This window comes from Castor canadensis, chromosome 15, assembly GCF_047511655.1.
Source record: "Castor canadensis chromosome 15, mCasCan1.hap1v2, whole genome shotgun sequence".
Taxonomy (NCBI): domain Eukaryota; kingdom Metazoa; phylum Chordata; class Mammalia; order Rodentia; family Castoridae; genus Castor; species Castor canadensis.
In genome coordinates this window covers 60,413,086-60,435,582 of record NC_133400.1, presented here as the reverse complement: position 1 = coordinate 60,435,582, position 22,497 = coordinate 60,413,086, and the positions used below count along the sequence as shown (strand labels likewise).

The 22,497-nt window shown below is 41.6% G+C and overlaps 1 pseudogene; it reads right to left on the bottom strand.

Annotated features, from left to right (window-relative positions):
• Positions 1–1,640: 1,640 nt before the first annotated feature.
• LOC109695915 (uncharacterized) overlaps positions 1,641–22,497 on the bottom strand; it is a 143,124-nt pseudogene continuing 122,267 nt past the window's right edge.

Below are 22,497 nucleotides of genomic sequence, written 5' to 3'. Positions count from 1 at the left end.
AATTTTCTACAGTTAATGCCCTTAGAAATTCAATTGAAAAGATTATTTCTATTCCTGGGTTTTCTCTATTTAACTCAAGTGTATTAAGATAGCAGACCACATTTATATTCCCTTGTGTGGTTTCTAAGACATTTGGAAATATTCGTCTTTATTTTCTTCTCACAGCTATCTTATTACCAGGTTACCAGATGCATTAAGTAGATGGTTGGGTATGGGGGTATAGAGGACAGCTTACATGGGCACATTCTTTCTTTGGGAACACAACTGCCTGATTCTTGAGATCTCCAGCCCCCTGCCTCTCTGTCCCTTTGAATCCTAGCTTGTTCCCTGTTTTTGTTTTATGTTTTTTGGTGGTACTGGAGTTTGAACTCAGGGTTTCATGCTTTCAGGGCTGGCACTGTATCACTTGACCTGTACCTCCAGATCTTTTTGCTCCAGTTTGTTTTGGGATAGGGTCTTCATTCTTGCCCAGGCCAGCCTGGACCACAGTCTCCCTATTTTACACTTCCCACTGTTTCTGGGATGACAGGCACACACCACCACACCCAGCTTTTTCCTATTAAGATGGGATCTTGTGAACTCTCCCCACTCCCTAGCCCCAGGGCTGACCCAGAACCACAGTCCTCACTATCCCAGCCTCCCTAGTTGCTAGGATTACAAACATGAGCCACTGACATCCAGCTTTCTATTATTTTTTAACATTTTCTAGTCTGGTCTGCCATTTTCCTGATGCCTCCCGAGCCCAACATGCTCTTTCCCCTTAGATATCCTTGATCCCGAGTTTTTGAAAATCATGGCATTTTTCTGTGGCCTGTTCAAGTCCAACCCAGCCAACATGAAGCTCCCTGTTCCTCTGACCTCTCAAAGGTTCTTCCTCTGAACTCATGGCTTCTGTGTACCATGGATTAGATCATCAAGGATCTGTGTTCTCACTCAGTCCGTAAGCTCCGTGAGCCTGGATCTTGTATTTTACTTGCATATTTGTTTTTCAGTTGTGGGACTTGAACATAGGGCATGCTAGGCAACCACTCTTACCACTTGAGTTATGCCATCTGCCCAACTTTTTTTTGGTATCATTGGACATACGTAGAATGATTGAAGTAGTGTAAATAAGATCTTGCATTCAAACATTTTTAATTTCAAAATGCTCCTCACAATGACATTGGGGAGTTGGGGAACATGTTATTCATTTTATACACATCCCTCAGATGCAGAAATGGTGACTATCTCCCCAAGGCTCACGGTGTGACAGACCCCCTGCAGGGATCTTCAGAACTCAGTGGATGAACATGGCCGAGTTCCTTTGGGGACAAGGAGTGCTAGAATCACTCGCCTGTGTTCAACACATCTTCTTCCCTCAGTGCCTCGAACATGGTCCACACCATAGCCACCCCCGAAAAAGCTGTGCAACCAACTTAATCTCATCAAGGTGAATTAAAAACACAGACTTTATTAGGAAGGAAGCCTAGAAAGATTTCCTGTGTGTCCGAAAAATGCTCTAAATTTCTAAAATTGAAATTCACAACAAAATATGTTACTTTTTCCAACTAAAAAAAATTATATTCTACTTAAAATATGAAAATCTTTAAAATATAAGAAGCCTTCCAACACAGACCCACTGCAGGTCCACACTCCTTGCATCATCTTGTGGGAATCCAGGCGCTCTGAGGTACCTCTGTATTGAAGAGTACCCGCTGCTTGAGGAAGCACCACAACTGGACATCACCGTCCTCCAGGGCGGGCACTGCATGGAGCATCAAGCTGTAGCAGTCATTTGCAATGATGTCATGGGTCAGAAATTCATGCAGCAGTCTTGCAAAGGAAATACTTAGGATGCCAGTAGGGGAAGATCTGTGTGTACAGAAACATCTAGACCACATTGGGGCTCCTTTAGAGGTAGTGTATTAGTCAGCTTTGTGTTACCATAACAAAGCACCTGAGGCAATTATAAAGAGAAAAGATTTCTTTTGTCTCACATTCTGGTCTAAGATTCTAGTCTAAGATCAGGTGGTAAGGGCAGCACATCATGGCAGGAGAATATGGCAGAGAAAAAATGCTTGCATCTCATAAGCCCAGGAGCACCAAAGAGAGACAATGAGTGCTCAATCCCCTTCAAGGCATGCTCTCAATGACCTTAGGACTTCCTAAAGGACCACAAGGAACAAACCCTTAATACACGGACCTTTGGGGGACACCCATATTTAAAACATAGCAGATGGGTGGACAGCTACCCAGCACTGTGATCTGGAAAAGGTGATCTTCCCTCATTCCTTTCCTCCAAAGCCCAGAGGAATGCAAAAGAGGGACACCCAGAGACTGTTCTAATTCATAGACTCACCAAGCTTCCTGCTTAAGCTTATCCTCCAGCCACCCAGAAGAACAGCTAAGAGGAGGTCAGGAGCTGTTAGAGTTGGCATCTGGAATGTCCCCCAAAGCCTCATGGATCCAAGGCTTGGCCTCCAGCCAGAAGTGCTATTGGGGGATGCTAGAGATTTCAGAAGGTGGGGCCATGTTGGAGGAAGTAGGTCATTGGGAGCCTTTGGAGGGGGATATTTAGACCCAAGCCTCTTCCTTCCTTCCTTTCTCTCTCTCTCTCTCTCTCTCTCTCTCTCTCTCTCTCTGATTCCTAGTTGGCATGAGGTGAACAGCTGTACTCTCCATCATGCTGTCTTGCCTCATCACAGGCCCGTTGTGATGGGGCCAAGTGACCATGGACAGAAACCTCTGAAACTGGGAGCCGAAATAAATTTTTTGTACTTGTAAGTTGTTTATCTTGGGAATTTTGTCACAGCAACACAAAGCTAACAGTGTCATTGGAAAGTAGAAGAGAGAAGAAAGACTGTGTGTTTCCTTACACAAAGCTACAACCTGGGCAGGTTTTACCACCAAGGCTGCCTCACTGATATGTAACCCTAAAAAGACACTGTCCACTGAGCAGTGGTGATTTTCTTTCTGTTGTTTTATACACCTTATTCAATAGGCTCTGATTGTGAAAATAATCCATATTTATTGTGGAAGATATTTTTCAGCCAACATGGTGGCTCAAGTCTATAATCCTAATTATTAGGGAAGTGGAGATCAGCAGCATCTGGGTTGAAGTCCAATCCAGGTAAAAAGTTAACAAGACCCCATCTCAACCAGTAGCTGGGCACAGTGTCATGTGCCTGTCATCCTCAGGGAATGACATAAATAGGAGAAGCATAAGTAGGAGAACCAAGGTCCATGCTGGCTCAGGCATGAAATGAGACCCTATCTAAAAATAATCAATACAAAAATGGCTGACAGAGTGGCTCAAGTGGTAAAGCACCTGCTTTGCAAGTGTGAGACTGAGTTCAACCTCCAGTATCATACAAAAATATATATTTCAAAATTATAAAAATGAATTCTTCTTACCACTTAATAAGTATTAGTAATATTTTATGTCTTCCTTACACTTTTTCTGCTTTGTATAAAATAGGAGTAATAAAGTATTTCATTCTGTATTATGTTCCTTTCACTTAATGTACTGCAAGATTTCTACCTCGTGAATATTTTCCAAAATATGGTACGTACATAAAAAGAGCATTACAGTTGCCATGCTGTCCCATAATTTATTTCTTCTCTTCCCTATTGTTACATCTTTCCTTTTTCAGATCTTGAATTCTCAGGCAAGTTTTGCCAAAGGTCTTTGCTTTCTAGCTGCTTAATCTCCTCTCAAATTCATCAAAAGTCTTCAGTGTGCATTTTAATGGGGCCATGGTCCAGTGAATTTCTGGATACTCTGGGGACAACTTGAATTGAGGCTGAAAGTATGATATTGGTAACATTTTCCGCACAATTAGGATCCATTATCTGTCACTGGTTGGTATGGAGAGAAAAAGCTGGCACTGTACTGACGATTCCAAAGCACACGGTTACCATGACGGGCTATCCCCTGTCCCTGGTTGTGCAGCAAAGCCACAAGTTGTACAAACAGATCAGGAGTTGACAAAAGGCCCCTTGAGAATGTACCAGAGCCTGTCCATGCCTAGCTGAAGAGCACAGAGAAAGATATTGCAGATCTCTGTTTCTCTTTTTGTAAAATGGGAATAAAATATGCCATACACAGTTAAGGTAAGGATTAGCAACAATATCACCAATAGTTTTAATAACAATTACTGATTATTACTCTCCTCCCTTTTTCTTTCTGTAGTATGCTCTAACAGGTGATTTCTTACAGGCACTGCAGACACTTTAATAGCACGAACCGTATGTTGCATAATAATATGTTCTAAAGAAAAGTGGGGCAGATCTTGGCTGAAAGAAACCCCACATGAAACTGTGGCCGAGTTTATTTTAATACGCCACTGTTGCTATGACTTCCCAGCTCCAGGGCAAAAAGTTAAAGCTGTGGCTAGGTTTCCCTGCCCGCTCCCTACCACACCCCCACTGGCAACATAATTCTTAGTGAGGAAGAAAAAAAGAAATCTATAGTTACCTTGAAAAGCATTCATGCAAAAATAAAGCCCAGATTCATAAGTAATCTGACTTCTGCATCGCTTTTCCAAACAGTATCCTGTTACTGGCTAAAGCAAACAGAGCGGTTTCAACCCCAGGAACTGACAGGCAGTGCAAAAGGGCAGATTGGAAATGATTAAATATTTGTGCAAAATCCCATGCCCCCCTTCACAAAGGCCTGCCTCAGTCTGGAGTAAAAGGAAAAGGAGAGGCAGGGACAGGAGACTGGAAACCCAGAGAGAAAGAGCCTTATCTTTTCAGAGGAAGGGCTACTTTGGGAAGGAGGAGGTGGAGAAGGACAGAGAAAATGGGAAGGAGGAGGGAGATGAGGTGATGCCTGTGCACTGGTCACTGCCAGGCCAGGCTTACGTCCCAGGCTCTGCAGCTGCACTTTTGACCTAAGTAGTGGAGCCAGGCCACGTGGGCTCGGGGTAGACAGAAACCGGATGATGACAGCTTTGAAGTTGCCAGGCTGGGATGGCAGAGAGGCAGGGGAGAGGCACAGTCTCAGAGCACCCTGCCACCCGTCAATGGCACCACATTAATTTGTAGGGGGAGGTGGGAGGAAGGACAAGGAGGAAAAGGAGGGGAGGGGTGGCTGGAGTGGAAGCCTGGGGAAGCCAACGTGCATATCAGCAGCCCCAAGACCTGCCAGTGGACGCCAAAAAAATACTTGAAAAAAGGGAGATTTGAGAAAATTGTTAAAAATTGCTGTTTTCAAATGTTGACAGCCTATCAAAGGTAGTTTCTGCCTCTGACACATTTTAGTGGTTGCCAGGGACTTAGAACTTAAAAGAGAGAAAAGAAGAAGAAAGGAAAAAAAAACCTCTTTTAATAGATGGGTCTGGGCAACCGTAGAGAGATTGCTGATAAGATGATAATCTTTGAGGAACTGGGATTTTTCCCCCCATGGACTTTGGAACTCCTGGGGGCCCACCATGAAGACTAACAGGGGTACTCCATAGAAAAACACCTCCTCCACTCCCCCATTCCCTGGAAACACTTTGAACACGGATCAAATTACCCACATTTGAGGAGGGGTGCAGAGCCAATGGGACAGCCTGTGTCCCTTGGGCCATTTAGGGACAGTGCTAAATAGAACGGTGGTTCTCAATGCTAGCTGCACATGACAATCACGGGGACACTTTCAAAAAAATGTTGATGTCCCACCTGGCTCACTGATTAAATCAAGCCCCCTGAAGTTGAGGCCCAAATCTGCCTTTTTTTTCCTTTAATTCCTAAATTAATTCTAAGGTACAGGCAAGGCTAGGAAACCTAAGCAAGAGACTTAAAGGGGTAGACTTTCCTTGGGACTTGTCACTGAGAGGAGAACAAGTACACTCATCTATGGTTCAGGCTGTGTCCTGAGTACTCAGGAAGTCATGCCCTTTGATGGCTCCGCCTGAGGGCCAGTCCCACGGATTTAAGGAAGTTGACCTAGGCATCAAGGCAGAATGTCAGAGAGGGACAAAGAGACTAGGAAACATACAACATTCTACAAATATTTGAGTCAGTATGCATGGGCACTATGGTATGTGAGAGGTGAGTATGGTCAATGGCAGGCATACTCCTTTGCACTGGGTTTTCTCTGCAGACAGGGACAGCAGAAAGCATCTACACTGTGAGGTCCACAGGCAGAGAAAGGGTTCAAGTGCAATTTTCAAAAAGAAAATTCATGACTCTTCATGAAAATATAAAATGAATGTGTCAAAAATTGTATCTAGTCCACTTATTAATGAGGGAATCGGTGAAGTATTAAGACCAGTTCAGAGAGATTTGAGCAGCTACGTGTATTTATAAGCAACTGACACTAGGAATGTCAGGGTAAGACTGCTGGGTTATATTCAAGCTAATTAATGTCTTATGGGAAAATTAAACTATACACTTAGGAGTTACTTTTTCTGACAGAAATTATTTGTAGCTGTAGTAAATAAAAACTTCTCTAAGTTTAGGGATTTTAAACAATAGTAAACAGAGAAGTGAAGAAAGCACCTTTGTCCCAGAAGACATTGAAAGGACTCGATTGCTGTCCACCTATTTGCCTTATATCCAGGTGGGGTTTTTTGTTTGTATCTTTTTTTCTCAATAGTGAGGAAGACACAGGCATTGAGAAGAAATACTAAGGTTGTAGAATCTGCACAGTTACAAACCAAGAAAATACATGTGCTGTTGGTCATGCTGACAATCATGCCAAGGAGTCACCAAGCATGAGTTGTAGCCACCAGCCCTTTTAGATCCTATGAAGCTGGATTCAACCTTTTCCTTTACAGACATGGGAAGACCCAAGATCATCTGAGTGAGTCAGCTTTTCCAATACTGTAACAAAATGTCTGAGATAGTCAACTTATAAAAAGCAAAGTGGGGCTACAGTTTGGATCTAGAGCATCCCCCAAAAGCCAATGTGTTGCAAGTTTGGTCACCCATCTGTGGAGGTGGTGGAATTTTCAGGAACTAGGGGAATTTAGGTCACTGGGAGTATGCCCTTGGTAGGGATATTGGGATACTAGACTCTCCCTGTCCATCTCTTGGTGGTTCCTGGCTACCATGAGGCAAACATGTGATCTGGCCACGATATACTGCCTACCACAGTCCCAGAAGCAATGGACCCAACTGACCGCGGACTAAAACTCTGAAACCATGAGCCAAAATAAGCCATTCCTCCTTACATGCTATCTCAGGTGTTCTTCCAAAGTTATAGAACATTAATGACTGTACTTTGGTGCTCATTTTTAGAGCTTTCAGTCCATGACTGATTGGCCCCATTACTTCGGGCCCACGACGGCACAGTGCATCGTAGGAGTATTGGTGGGAAGAAGTCCCTTCACCTACAAGGTGACATTTCAGATCCAAATTAGAGCACTTTTAGAGAGACTGCTGTGTACTCTTGAAGAGCTGTATTCTCACATTCTTCTCCACTGTGAGGCCTGTGTATGTTGAATAAGTTCCTTTTTCAATTATCTCATTTCCTTGCTGTTGTTATCACTGACAGAAAACACATTCTTCACTTGTATGACACAAAAATAAAAAAATAAGTAATGTCCAGATAAGACATTTACAAGGTTTCCTAGAAGGTCTGGGAGGATGGGAAGATTTAGATTTTCCATGCAAATAACTCAGACAAGAGCAATTCCAGTCCTTGCTTGGGCCTGTCTCCCTCTTTTCTCTTTTCTGTCAAGCCAAACAACACGCTTGTCTTTTTGGTTTTGGTTTTGAATCATCTTGACTGCTAATAACTCAAAATTGTATCTTTTTTTTAAGAAGCTGGTAAAGATTTATATATTTGAGACTTGCTGGTAAGAAAGCAAGTATCAACTTTTGTAACAAAACTTAAATCCTCAGTTCTTGTAGCCACAGGTTCTGTATCGTCAGATTCAACCACCCAGTTGGAAAATATTTGAGAAAAAAACTGCATCCACCCTGAACATGTATAGACCTTGGGAGGTCATTATTTCCTAAACAATGTAGTCTAACAACAAATATGTATCATTTACATTGTTTTGGGCATTATAAAGTAATCAAGAGGTGATCTAAAGCATTTGGAAGGGTGTGAGTAAGTTATGTGCAAGTGCTATGCCATTTCATGTAGGGACGTGAGCATCCAGGGATTTTGGTACTCCCAGGAATCTTGGAAGCAATCACCCCCCACCCCCACCCCCATATACAAAGGGACAGCTGTATACATAAAAACAAAGCCCTCTCCCCATCCATAGCATTGTCTGTCGATCTCTCATTTAACCTGTGCCCAGCATGGTCAGCAGCTTCTTGTTCTTCCCACAGGTCCCACTGAGAGGGTTCAGTCCTGAGGGGTAATCCGAGTCAGTCCAGTAAGTACTGTCCTCAGGTACAAAATGTCAAGGAAACCAAACATTTTTAAGATCAATGTTATTTCACTGCACTAGTTCTTTGAAATATTTAATGCAGTTAAACCAAGGCAAAAGTTCCATAATGAACACAATGTCAAAACTTTAAAGTCATGATCTATATCACTGATTTGTTTCTGATGCCTGGGGTTTTCATGTGTGTCTGCACCACACTATGAGTAACCTTTGCTTTATTTTGAAATTTGATATTTTGTTCATTATGGAATTTTTGCATTAAATTTGATTTTTTTGAAAAAATGATGACTTCAATCATCATTATGATTATTCTGGTTTTTAACATCTACTTAAATTTGTGCTAATGCCACACCCTCATCCAGACATTGGAAGTAATCCAATCAAGGTAGAAAATAAGCTACCTGGAGATCTTTCTGAGCAGTAAGTAAGGGAAGGAGGAAAGAAAAGAAGAAAGGGAGGGGAGAGGGAAGAAAGGGAAAGAAGGAAAGTAAGGGAGGGCAGGGAGGCAGGGAAGGAAGGAAAGGAAGAAAGAAAGAAAGGAAAGAAGGAAGGGGAGGGAGGGAGTTAACAAAAAGCAATTAAAGGAAAGAAGGGAAAGGAAGAAGGACTAAGAATGAGAGAATGGAAGAATGGAAGGCAGTGTCTTTCTGAGAAATAAAAGACAGAGGTGGATGGGGGAAATTGGGAACTGAATTAAAGAACTGGACTGATAGTAAATAGTTGTCATAATGGAGGGGGCAGAGCAAACTGATGCGAACGAATCTTTGTGGCCTCAGTCTCACCTAAAAACTAAGTGGGTTGCACCAGAACAATTGGTTCTTAGCCCAGCTGCTCATGACAAACATGGGGAGATTGTTAGAAATGCTGATTTCACAGCCTGACTTACAGACTATAAAGTCCTAACCACCTTTGGGCATGTGGCCCTGGTAGCAGTATTTCCAATAGCCCTAAGGCCATTGTCACTTGCCTTCAAGGTCATGAACCTCTGGCTTCTTCCAACTCTGTTATTCTGCACTGTTATTTGATTGCTCTTGGAGTAATCAATAAGGTAGCTTTTGTCAACTTTCACAACTTTCTTTGGATTACAGAAGCCATTAAGCACCCCCCAAAAGTAATGTACCCCCTCTTTAGAAAAATAATACTCATTTGATATATGTGTAATTAAGTTTCAGCCATCCCACAATCCCCTTGTCACCCTTTGGAAGCCATCAGTTAGTTCTAAATTTACGATTTCTGCTTTGACATAGCATTCTCCTCCCCCCATGATTCCTTGCATGTGGCCTCATGCTAAGAGCTGCATAAAGCCATTTCTAAGGACATATGTCTCTCTGGAAGCTAGAGAAGGTGCAAGCCAATAAGACGGCAGGATGCCCCCACTGCCTCCTTGAAAATTCCCTTCTCTCAGCCTCCAGAGCTCATCCCTGGTCCTATAAGGACTTCCTAGACTGCTCTTAACAAACACTCGGCCTAGGTCCCACCCTCAAAGGCCCTTATTGACTCAGTCTACAGTGGACATGGGTATTTTTAGAGTCACCCTCTTGGCAGCCTGGGGTGAGAACCATTGTGAAGTAATGCTGCTGGGGGTGCAGATGAAGCTCCCTTCCTTCTGATATGTCCTGCTGCACAGGTGAGCTGATCGAGGGGTACTTACTAATCTATTGACTCCCAGCTGTAGGCGAGGCTGAATGGGTAGTTTATAAGCCCCTGAAATTTTACTAATCCAAAATATAGAGTGCTTTTAACGCAATGTAACAGGAAGAGTACCAGTCAGGGAATGAGAAATCTAGGACTCAGAATCCTGGCTATTTTAAAGACTTTGTGACTTTAGCCGGGATTCCCACTCCCTGGAGCTTGCCTCCTCTGCCAAGGAAGTACACAGCCTGCTGGGCCAGGCAGACCCCAGCTCAAGCCCAGCTCTGCAGTGGAGCCCCTGAGTGAAGCTCTCCGTGCTGCTGCTGATTGGATTGTTATTAGCATTGAAGTGTCCCACACACACTCTAGCACATTGCAAGTACTCAATGAGTTTTTGCATTTGTTTTGAATCATCCCAGAACCTTCCAGAGTCACGATGGGGACACGTGCAGTAAGGAACACACAGCCTTCCCTTAACTGCAAAGTGTTGTAAGTTGGTGTTACCATTATTGGCCTGAAGCCAAAACAAGAGTTAAGCAAAATGTAGAGTTCCTGGGAAGAGAAGTTGAAGTCTCTTATTACCCCTCAATAGTTTTAGAAAGCTCTTTTGAAGTTACAATTTGAGAGTTTGGGCACTCTCTCCCTATCCTAATCAGACAGAGACCAGAGTCAGGTAGGCATGCAGCCTTGTATGGTTTATAGCGACTTCCTGTGTGAGGCTCAAAAAAAGCTGAGCTCTTGGGCCCAGACAAAACCTGAATACAAGAGCAACAAGTGATTGGACTGCATTGGTCACATTATAGATAAAAATGAAATCAGGTGAGCACTGTATCATCCTGGATATTTAAAATGCACGTGCAGGGGCTAAAAGGACTGAAGTATTTAGCACAAAAATGCAGAAATCTTTGAGATTTTCTCTTTTGTGACTTTCCTATAAATGCTGCCAAATGCACTCTAAGAAAATAACTCAGATCCCCAAACTTACAGCTTTCAGAAAATAAGGAGTGCAGGACACGCAGCCCCCTGGACAGCTGTTAACAAATCTGTCCATTCGGTAGGAAATTGCTTGCATCCAGTCCATCAAATTTTGCTATCTTTAATGGGATAGCCGCATGCATTCTGCTCACAAATTTGGGCATCCAAGCAGTAGCCTGCTACCTGTGTAATCAAAAGAGAGAAAAAGCTCAACACCAAATTCTCAAAATTATACTGCCACATGTAACGTAAAGTGTTTAGCACCGTCGCCTAATGGTTCAACAGCTAAACAAAATTTTCCACAAGTGGCAGATTCAAGAACATAATAATGACATAATGATACTGCTTAATAAATATTCCTACATGCGGTAAGCATGGATGGGGACTTTTCGTGCATTTGCCAATAAAGTACTCTTAACACTGCTGTCAAGCTAACAGTATTCCTATTCTGTAAATGAGAACCTGGAAGCTTGAGAACTTAGTGAACTTTCCCAAGGTCATAAAAGCTTTGTTAAGGGGATTGAACTTTGATCACAAGATAAAAGTGAGTGCACACAAGAGAGATATAAGAATAGGTAAGACACCTAAAAATTAGCTAGCATTTGTTGCCCTCAACGCAGAGAAACTAAAGCAGATACCTTAAAAGCATCTGAGGCCAATAGGAGAAGGGGACCAGGAACTAGAGAAAAAGTTTGAACAAAAAAAATTAACCTAGAAGGTAACACACATGCACAGGAAATTAATGTGAGTCAACTCCCTGTATAGCTATCCTTATCTCAACCAGCAAAAACCCTTGTTCCTTCCTATTATTGCTTATACTCTCTCTACAACAAAATTAGAGATAAGGGCAAAATAGTTTCTGCCGGGTATCGAGGGGGTGGGGAGGAGAGGGAGGGGGCGGAGTGGGTGGTAAGGGAGGGGGTGGGGGCAGGAGGAAGAAATGACCCAAGCATTGTATGCACATATGAATAATTTTTAAAAATTTTTAAAAAATAAAAGCTTTGTTAATTCATTTAAGTAGTTAAGTCTAGATCTTTCTGATAGTAAACCCCAACTCTTAAACATTGCACTATACTACCTGAGTACATGTCCTAGAACACATTTTACCCAGAATTTTAGCCTCCTATTCCAGGAGAATGTTAATAGACTCCAAGGTAAGAAGAACACAGAGTTATATTTTCTCTGTCCTTCTCTCTAAGGCCCTATTCCCCCCACATTTTTGTTTTTGTTTTTTCAGAAAGTAAGTAGCAAAAATCACCAAACTCCAGAAAATAGAATGAAGGGACTAATGAAGAAACATGAATTGATCAAGAGACAATTGCTCAAAGCATCTTCAACAAAATTCACACATATTTTTAGAATGTTTATAAGCTTTAAAATCTCTGTTTAATTACAAAACAATACATCTCTAAGCCAGTTTTCATGCCAAATGAAAATTATGCATTTGTCCACTAACTTCTCCATCTGCTGACTGGGTAACTTCAAAAAACCTACTACCTCTATGGGATGTATATACCTGTGGTAGTCACACACCTAGCTGACCTCCAATCTCTGTCTTACTGATCATCCATGTAATATGTTTTTTTTCTTTTGGTGATACTAGAGGTTGAGCACAGGACCTTGCACTTGCTAGGCAGGTGCTCTACTACTTGAGCCATAACTCAAGCCCTTTTTGCATTGATTATTTTTAAGATAGGATCTTGCTTTATGCCTGGGCCAACCTGGGCTGTGACCCTCCTATTTGTCCTTCTCCATGTAGCTGAGATGACAGGAGTACACCACCATGCCCACCTTTCTATTGGTCAAGATGGAGGTCTCCCAAACCTTTTGCAGGGGCTGACATCAAACTGCAATCCTCTGAATCTCTGTCTCCTAAGTAGCTAGGATTACAGGCCTGAGCCACCATATCCAGCCAAGACATGAAATATTTTAAACTACTGCATAAGCCTAAAACTGGTTTGTGAAAAGGCAAAAGAGAAAAGACAGCAGTTCTGTCTCAACCACCATGCAAAACTACCAAAAAAAGACACATAGATGCATGCAAGAAGATGGACTTCTTAGCATACTGAAGCTCTGAAACTTTCATGAAGAGGGGATCAATAGCATTCACAGGTTGTGCAAAAAAAATAAAGAGTCTAAACGAGATCTCCTGCTAGCCAAGAACAGAGCTACTTCCTTCTTAGGACTCAGTGAATCCCAGCACCAAAAGCCAATGGGAATGTGGGTTCCATCCTGCATTTGACCATCCAATCCACATTTTCCCATGAGTTAATAATCTGACCCCTTCAGAGGTCTTGCTGTGTGTACTGAAAATGTCTGTAACTCTCGTATGGACTGCTGAGTTCAGCATTTAATCTTCAACAGGAATTTCAGAAGGTCAAGGTCCCCATCTGTGAAGAATGCCAGGCAAATAATGAAACAAGGCAGGGAAGTTCACCCTCAAGGAGACGGTAGTTTTAAAGTGTGGTTGATAAAAAAACCTTTCAGCTATAGACGTTTGGGGCTTGGGGTGGAGGGAACAGAGAAGAAAATTAGCTCAAGAAGGGAGATTCTTAAATCAGTGGGAAAAAGAAAAACATGTGAGATGTAGCATTGCAAGCTACTGGGACATTTGGTTTCTATTAACTGTATAAGCAATAGTTTTGGCTGCTGTTGATGTTGTACGTGCGTGTGTGTGTTGTGTTTAACGGGCACCGAAAGCAAAGGCAGTAATAAAAATGTAGTGAAGTATGGGAAGGAATTAAAACTAGAACTTATCAGTGTGTGGTAAAAAACAAACCCAAATATTTGCAGATCCCAGGCTCTCCAAAGCCTGTGGTTTCCCACGCTTACAGGGAGTACCCCATATAGTGTCAGCTTTCTCATTTCAAAGTCAAAAGCATCCTAAACCAAACATGAACCTCACAGCTAAATGGCTTCTCTCTAATTTACACATCAATATTTCTCTGACTGTTGATTTAGCGCAGTCATCTCTGATAGCACCATATAGAGAAAAACTTCTTCATCCTCTCCCCTGGGAGCCACTCAGGGTCATCTGTGGGCTGTGACAACACAGTCTATGCTGAATTTGAGGGCACAGGACATTTTCCTTCACTTTCTTAAGTTTTAATTTTGTAGCCTCCATTCCAATATAGTCATGTAAATAGTTTTCTTACTTAGGTTAGAAATAGTCTATGTGGCTTATTGGCCATGAATGGTACTTGGGCCTCTCCTTAGGGAAAGGCATCTGAGGAAACTGAGGTATTTATCCCTTGGCATATTGCATGCCAGCACTTCTATAATTGGGGATTGAGCTACATGAACTTCAGAGTCCTAAGGCAGCAAGAGATTGCTACAGTAGTTACCAAATCACTGTTTGGAATATTTATAAAATAATAGTAGTAACCACCTTTTATTAAGAACTTGCATGGCAGTTATTTTTAGGCATTATCTCTAATTCTTAGAGACCTCATACTACCTCAGAGGAAGTCAAGGCCAAGATACTGAGGAGCCTGGGAGGGCCTTGCAGATAGTAAGTGGAAGAACCAGAACTTGAATCTATGCGATGGCCCTGAATGTGCCCATCACTGTGAATCATACTGCCTCTTCAGACCAGGCTGTATGTAGACCTCAGGTATAGGATAAGATATCAATCCCCTACCCTTTCCTTTTGGCCTTTCCAGTTTTCTTTATCATACTCTTCATCTCAAAGTTCTGATGTTCTATTCAAAGAGGACCATTTGTGAATACTTTGAAAGATACAGAACTGATGTGACTCAAAATTGAGGTAAGGCGCTTTGTTTATTTTCTAGCGTTAGTATCAAAGGGTTATTTGGAAGGAGGATTATCAAAACATTTATCAGGGAAGCAGTCAAGATCTGAAACGTTGGAATTACCATTCTACAGGTATGCTTTACAACTATGAAGAACGATGCGAAGAGCAGAGGAATGCCTGCCAGTGAATGGTCCCGACTTCCTAAGTTCTAAGCTGTGCTAACCCAAGGTTTTCTCTGCACCTTTTATCTGCTATAGCAAACTGCACCCACATTTTGGTCTCCCAGCTTTCTCCAGTTTTGACAAAGCCCCTTGGCCCCCACTGTTCTGAATCAGTCTTGCCTAGCTGTGTAACCACCCTTGACAGAGTTAATTTTATAGGTAATGTATTCACATTTATTTGAAATAGATGGTAAGAGCACTCTACTTTATAAATTCTTCCCAAGTCAAACAGTGCTCCTTAAAAGTACTCTGAGAGAAGTGTGTTTCCATGACTCTGCCTTAAAAGACATTGTGTTTCCTCTTAGGTCAAGAGTAGTAAGCACTAAGTCAAAATGTAGCCCATAATCATGTGAATTCTATCTACTGTGCCTTTCTTAGTACATGGCACTGAGTAAACAGTCAGCATGACTTATTGATTTGTTCACTGATGTGTGAGTACGTGAGAGACAGAGAGAGAGAACATATGTGTAAGCAGTGTTGGGAGGGACACCAAGAGCTAGATGATGTTTACGCATTTACCGTTCATTAGAGAAAACACAGATGCAGGAGAACCCTTTATGATTATCAAGGAGAATGGCACTTTACATTCCAAATTTTTTTGCTAACCTAACACAACTTCCACTTAACATAACACAACTTCCACTTAACATAACACAACTTACACTTCTCCACTGCAAGTAATAATCAACAAGCAGCAAGATTTTGTTGGCAGCATTTCTGATGTCAATGTCTTTCAAAAGATCCACTTCTATCCAATCTTTCTCTCAGCAGCAGGCCAATGTAAAGGGACATGGAGTTAGGTAACTGTTCCTCTCTGTGTTTTTCCATCTTGTTCTTTCTTCCTCTTCCTTTTCTACCTATTATTATACATGTAAGTTTTATCAATTAGCAACTAACCCAAGTACTATACAACTGCTTCCTTCTGTGAAATAGTCCAATGAGTCAAGAAGAAAGTTCTGCATCTTCTTCTTGGTTACTTCATGAATTAATGGAATGAACATCAAATTTCAGAGTCAGGGACTTAGATTCTAATTCTGGATTCATGGATTCAGGTTCTGGATTCAGGCACTTGTAGTTGTGTTATGAAATTTTAAATTCTACCATTGACTCATCTGTAAAGTGAGATAATCATATTTGCCCCACAGTATTATCCTTAGGAGTAAGTACACTAATGTATGTAAGTCATCTGGCCAATATTTTATTCCTTTCTGGCCTTAGCAGTGGCAGAAAACAAAAATAACACTCCAAAACTTCAGCCTACCCATCAGTAAAAACCTAGATGCAGAAGAGGGAGGAAAAAGAGGGAGGGAAACAAGAAGGAAAGAAAGAAGAAAGCATTGTTTCCAAATTTTTTCTCCATCATTATGTTTTCTACCTGTATCTTAATGGGTAACCAATACTAATTTCAGAGAGAATTCAAATTTTTCTGAGCAAAGAGGACATGTCCAGGACATTCAAAATCAATCTCTCAACAAATTATGGCAGCATTTCCTCCACCAATGATTACTCATGCCGATTTTTAAATGTTATTTTTCATTGCTTTTTTTCTTTCCTGATGGTATTGAGCTTTGAACTCAGGGCATCATGCTTGCTAAGGCAGGTGCTCTACCACTTGAGCCACTCTGCCAGCTCTTTTTCGTGATGGGTTTTCTTGAGATAGGGTCTGGAGAAATATTTACTCAGGCTGGCTTTGAGCCTCATTCCTCCAGATCTCTGCTGCCTGAGTAGCTAGGATCACAGGCTATGTTTCCTTTTCTAAAAAAAAAAAAAAAGCAATGAATATTCTTGTTTACTAATGAGTCATGGGAAATTTATTTGGTGTTCAGTCCTTCTTGCCACATTATCAAAGACAATACAAAGGAAGCTTCCTGCTCCCCTCAAGCATGGCACCCTGTAGTGCAAACTCCTGGGCTCAGTTGTCACACTTCAGGCGCTTTGACATGAATCAAGTGGGATTGTCCCAGCAGATGAGGTGCATGGCCCATCTAGGACCAGACTGAGGGAACAAGAGAGGTTGATTCTAACACATAGTGGAAACACATCTTACTCCGATGATGGAGGTAGACTACGTATAGACCTGGAGACCAAGCTGGGGTCTGTCTTAGTTAGCACGAGTAGAAGCCTGTAGCAGAGCTGCCACCCTGAGAAGACGACTGAGTGTCTCAGGCACAACCATTATCACCAGGCTGAAAACCGTACCTGATCCCTCTGGACTGAAAGATCTAGGTTCTCACCTGCTTCCAAATGATGGGCATTCACAAAATGATTCAGATTAAAAATCTTGCCAGTCAGAGATAGAGCAAAATTTAATTTGAATTAATTAGCTTAACTATAACAAATATTTTCACTTTGGATATCAAATATCACAATGGTATACCTTCAATATATATATATATAATTTTTATTTGTCAAAAAGTAAGAAATTAGCCTTCATATAACATTACTAAACTAAATCACAGACTTCATTTGGATTTCACCAGATTTTCCCACCAATCTTTTTCTGACCCAACCCAGGATTACACCCAGCATGTAGTCATCATGTCCCCTTCTGTACTCTCATTTGTGACAGAGTCCCAGTCTTTTTTTGCTTTTGAGAACCTTTTGAAGAGTACATTTCAATATCTTATGAAATGTCCTTCCATTTGCTTTTGTCTGATATGTTTACATGGTTAGATTGAAAGATTTGCCTCTTTTGATACATGCTACAATGTGTATGAACCTTAAAGACTTTGTGCTAAGTAAAATAAGCCAGGCACAGACAGACAAGCTTGGTGTGATTCTACTTATTCACCTAGAGTACCAAGAGTAGTCAAAATCCTAGAGAAGAAAGTAGAACAGTGGTTGCCAGAAGACAAAGGAACACAGAAATGGAGAGTTGTTTCATGCATATAGAGGTTTGCAAAAAAAAAATTTCTGGAAGTTGGTTGCACAGTAATGTGAATGTACCTGACACTACTGAGTTGTGCACTTAATTATGTTATGTGTAGTTTACCACCATTTACAAATGAATAAGGATGGCAAAATACTTCAAATTAAAAAAACGAAACGAAATGTGGCATAGGTGACTCTATCAGTTGCATAGCAATTCAGTGTCAAGCTCTATTCAGTGACATAGAGCCCTTTGCTCTTAGCAATGACCTCCCCCCCTCTCCCTTCTATCAAAAGCAAAACTTTTGGGGGTGAGAATAGAGGCTTCTCATTTGCAGCTGTCCCAGACAAACCCGCCCATTGACCTTCCCCAGCAGGCAGCTTTGAAGACAGGTCAATGGTCCTGCAGATCCCATGGTGCTCAGTAAAAATGATTGAAGTGAAAACTGTAGTAAGGGGAAAAAAGAGTAATGGGGGGGGGTGAATATGTTCAAAGTACATTATATGCATGAATGGAAATATCACAACAAAATCCCTTTGTACAACTAATGTATGCCAACAAAACATTTAAAAATGGCTGAAGTTCACTTTTGTGGGGAGAGATAGGGCACAGAAGGTGCATAAATGTTAAAAAGAACCCTACTTCTCCATTATTGTTATTATTTTAATTTAAACATTCGAGGACAACCAAGAGCAGAGTTGTACCAAATCAGGAAGGAGGTAAAGCTGGGAGAGGGTGGGGGAGGAGGGCAGGGTGGAGAAATGACCCAAACAATGTATGCACATGTGAATAAGTGAACAAAAAAAATTTTAAGAAAAAGGAAGGAGGTACTGAAATCCCTCCTCTTCCATGTAGCCTCTCCCTTCCACCATCAGATAACAGGATCACGTGATTCCTAACAGTCCATCAGGTCTAGAATCCTAAATGTTGAGTGTTTACCAAATCCTAACTAAGTACTATTATGGGAAGAAAGGAATTTATGGTTCTAGAATCACATGTTTGATCCTACATCTGCCTAGCTCCACACTAAACAGAAGTGACAACTCCTAACAATACCCAAAGCTTTAGTGATCTGTCACCACTCTGCTAATAATATATGGTGTGCTGGCTGTAGTGGTGTGCAGCTGAAAACACTAAGCCACATAGTTACTCTTATAAAGAGACATCAACTATAGAAGTTCTGGTGTGCAAAGGCTTCGGAATCTACTCACACTGTCTCCATGTGGCTTTTGATTAAATTGTCTGCAAATGGTCATGTGATTTCCCACACCAGGCCTCCCCACACCATCCAAAGTTTTGGATCTTGATTATAACACCCAGAATCTTATTAGACTATAAGTTCCAAAAAGCAGGAACTGAATTTTTTCCTGATGTATCCCGTGTACCTTGGGTTTAAAACAATGATTAAAAAAAAAAAGGATAAAATTGCCAGGTGCTGGTAGCTCACACCTGTAATCCTAGCTGTTTAGGAGGCTGAGATCAGAAGGATCACAGTTTCAGGCTAGCCCAGGCAAATAGTTCACAAGACCTCATCTCTACAGGAAAAAGCTAGGTGGTGTGAGCTGCCATTCCAGGTATGGCAAGAAGCATGGCAAGAAGCATAAAAGAGGAGGATCATGGTCCAGGTCAGCACTGGCTAAAAGTGAGACCTTATGTACAGAATGACCAGAGAAGAGGACTAGAGGCATGGCTCAAGTGGTAGGACACCTGTCCAGCAAGCATGAAGCCCTGAGTTCAACCTCCACTACTGGCCCCTGCAAATGAAATTCTGTCATTTACAGAAAAATGGGTGAAACTGGAGGCCACTATGTTAGCGAAATAAGTTAAACTCAGAAAGACAAATATCCTATGTTTTCTCTAATATACAGAATCTAGACTTTTTTTTAATGTAGAAGGGGGATTATCTAGGAAGGGAACAGCTGGAGAAGGAAAGAGAACAAAAGAAGGGAATGGGGAGGTGGATGTGATCGAGTGCTTTATATATATGAAAATGTCATGATGAAACACATTATTTTGTATAATTACAAAAAGGTAACAAGTGTAAGTGAGCGAGGCCTTCTTGTCTAAACCTATTTGGCAGGGTATATGGCTGACTAGATTTGGGGGTCTTCAGATGAAGGTCACTAGAGAGTTGGTGAAGATCCACGAAGATGGCTCCCAATCTGAGCTTAATCCATCAGGACTTGACTTGGCAGTGGTGTGCACCAAGCCTTTATTCTTCAGGGAAATGCCCAGCTGATGAATTCATGAGCAATCTGCCTCCCTGCCCAAATGTCAGGACAGAGGAGGTGTGATTTTCCCAGGCCAGAAACCACACTGCTGCATACAGCAAGTGTGCCATTATTTCAGAAAAACATTGAATCCATTCAAATTTCTTGGCAAAGTCTTATTGAAGCATAAGGACTCTTTTGCTTGTAGACTTTGCCTTATAACTCAACCTCCAACTGACAAGACTTGCAAAGGCATCCCTTTGCCAGTGGTGGTAAACCTGAAATCAGTGTGCCTGACCACTTCAAGGAAAGAATGTCAAGGGCCAAGGCTGCTGTAGGAGAATCAGACACCCAGCTGAAGGACTGCCACAAGGCTTCCAGGGACAGCTACAGGCCAGGAGAGGAAACTCCAGCAAATACAGCCTGTCCAGGTTAGGAAAACTGACCTGGCCGCACTGCTGCAGAGAAGCCAGGCAGCCTGCCGAGGGGACACACTGATTACGTGTGGTCTGCAGTCCTCCACAGGACCTGGGTCATTAGAGCTGTGGTTGTGGAATGAATTCTGCTAAAGCCTCTAGGTCTTGGGTTTAGATTCTGCTCAGACAAATGGAATACGACTGTCGTTCTAACCACAGCTTACACGTATCGACAGTTACGTATTTGTTCTGAAGGGAAAAAGAAATGTCGCTCAGCCAAGGCATCTCAGTACATTTCTGAAAGACCTTTGTGAACATTACCTTATACCCTGGTACCTCGTCTATGGAACCATACCCCTTGCCTGTTTTTAAAGGCAGAATTGAATGACAGTGACCTCAGAACACAGTAGCAATCAATCAGCACTCATTTACTGACTGTTTGCAACAAGAGAAGACACACCTATGCCTTGGAGTCTGTAATGACAGACAGTGTGGTCCACATGCCCTCTCCCACATCACGAACCCCTCCTTCACTTCCAACTACTGAACTCCTACCCATCCTTCCAAGTGATGGCAAAGTCAATGTCTTTTGAGGAGACTTTTTTCAGTTGGGAGGAGGATTGAGACAGGGCCAGACCAGGCTGGCCTCAAACTCGGGATCTTCCTGCCTCCACCTCCCAAGTACTGGGATTATAGGCCCAATCCACCACACCCAGCAAAGAACCACAATTGCTTCTATTCCCAGCCCCATTCTGACAAATCTGATTGTTCCTCTCTTTGAACCTCTTAAGGCGTATTTTTTTTCTGCATTTCTGATGCCGTAACACAGCCTGCTTTGGGAGAAGTTGTTCTTAATCAAAACCCCAATCAGGTTGTACATTATGGGTTACAGTGCTCAGCACAGCTCTGCACAGAACAGATATTCCAGCACATTTATGGGTAAGTGTATATGTATTAATAGTTGAAGGTTGGAGTGATGAAGAAAAACACTCAGGAATAGCTATTGCCCTCCTGGAGCGTTTTTTAAAGAAGGAATATATGGATGAGGACATAACTTAGTGATAGAGTATTTGCCTAGCATGAGCAAGACTCTGAGTTTGATCCCACTACAAAAGGAGGAGAAGGGGGAAAAGGAGGAGGAAGGGAAAGAAGAAGAGGAAGAGAAGAGAAAGAAACACAGACATAAATGCACATGTGTGCACACACACCTAAGAAGACAAAGCATGCATTTAAAAGAGAAGTTTACAAAACAGATCTCCAAAACTGAAATGAAAGTTTTGCTGCTACCAGAATATTTTGCTTATTTACATTGAAGGCTGAATTCCCAAGCAATCATATCTTCCCAGAAGAAGCTTAAATGTAGCATGGAGAGTTGAGCAGTCCGTGTTTAGTCTTGTGTTTTGCTTCCCACTAGCCACTAGGACCTAAGTTCCTGTAAAGTTAGAGAATTCAACTAAATTGTCTCTTTGATTTTATAATCTCTTGATTTTATGAAAATACTTCACTGTACCACTTCCTCTAAGTGAAGATGACTCTTAGGTACTTACGGGAATATAAAAAAGCAAAGTCAGATGTCTCTGATTAGAAAAATATACTTATCATTTTCTTTTTCTTCTGAGATTTTTCTCATCAATTTTTTCACATTTCTAATTAAGATCCTAAATCTCTACTTTGTATGTTCAAGAGAAGTAACTGCCTGAAAGCCTTTTTAAAAAAAAAATAGAGTCTGTATTTGAATCCTGACTCTGCTATGTTCTAGTGATGTGAATTTTAAGTAACAAACTACTCTCTGAGCCTCAGTTTCCTCATCTGTAAAGTGAGCTAATATCTGTATCTCTCAGAGCTATTAAGTTTCAAGAGATCACTTGTTTTTTTCTTGAGTGAGCTTTGGTACTTTGTGCTTTTCCTACTACATGTAAGTTGTTGAATTTATTAATGTACAATTTGTGATGCTCTGTTTTTAGCCTTTTGATATCATTAGGGTCTATCGTGATATCATTTCTCTCATTCCTGATATTAGATGGGGTTTTGGGTTTTAATTGATGTAATAAATTTCTGGCATCTGGTATGTACTACATGAATGTTTCCTAGATTGGAATTTACAGTCT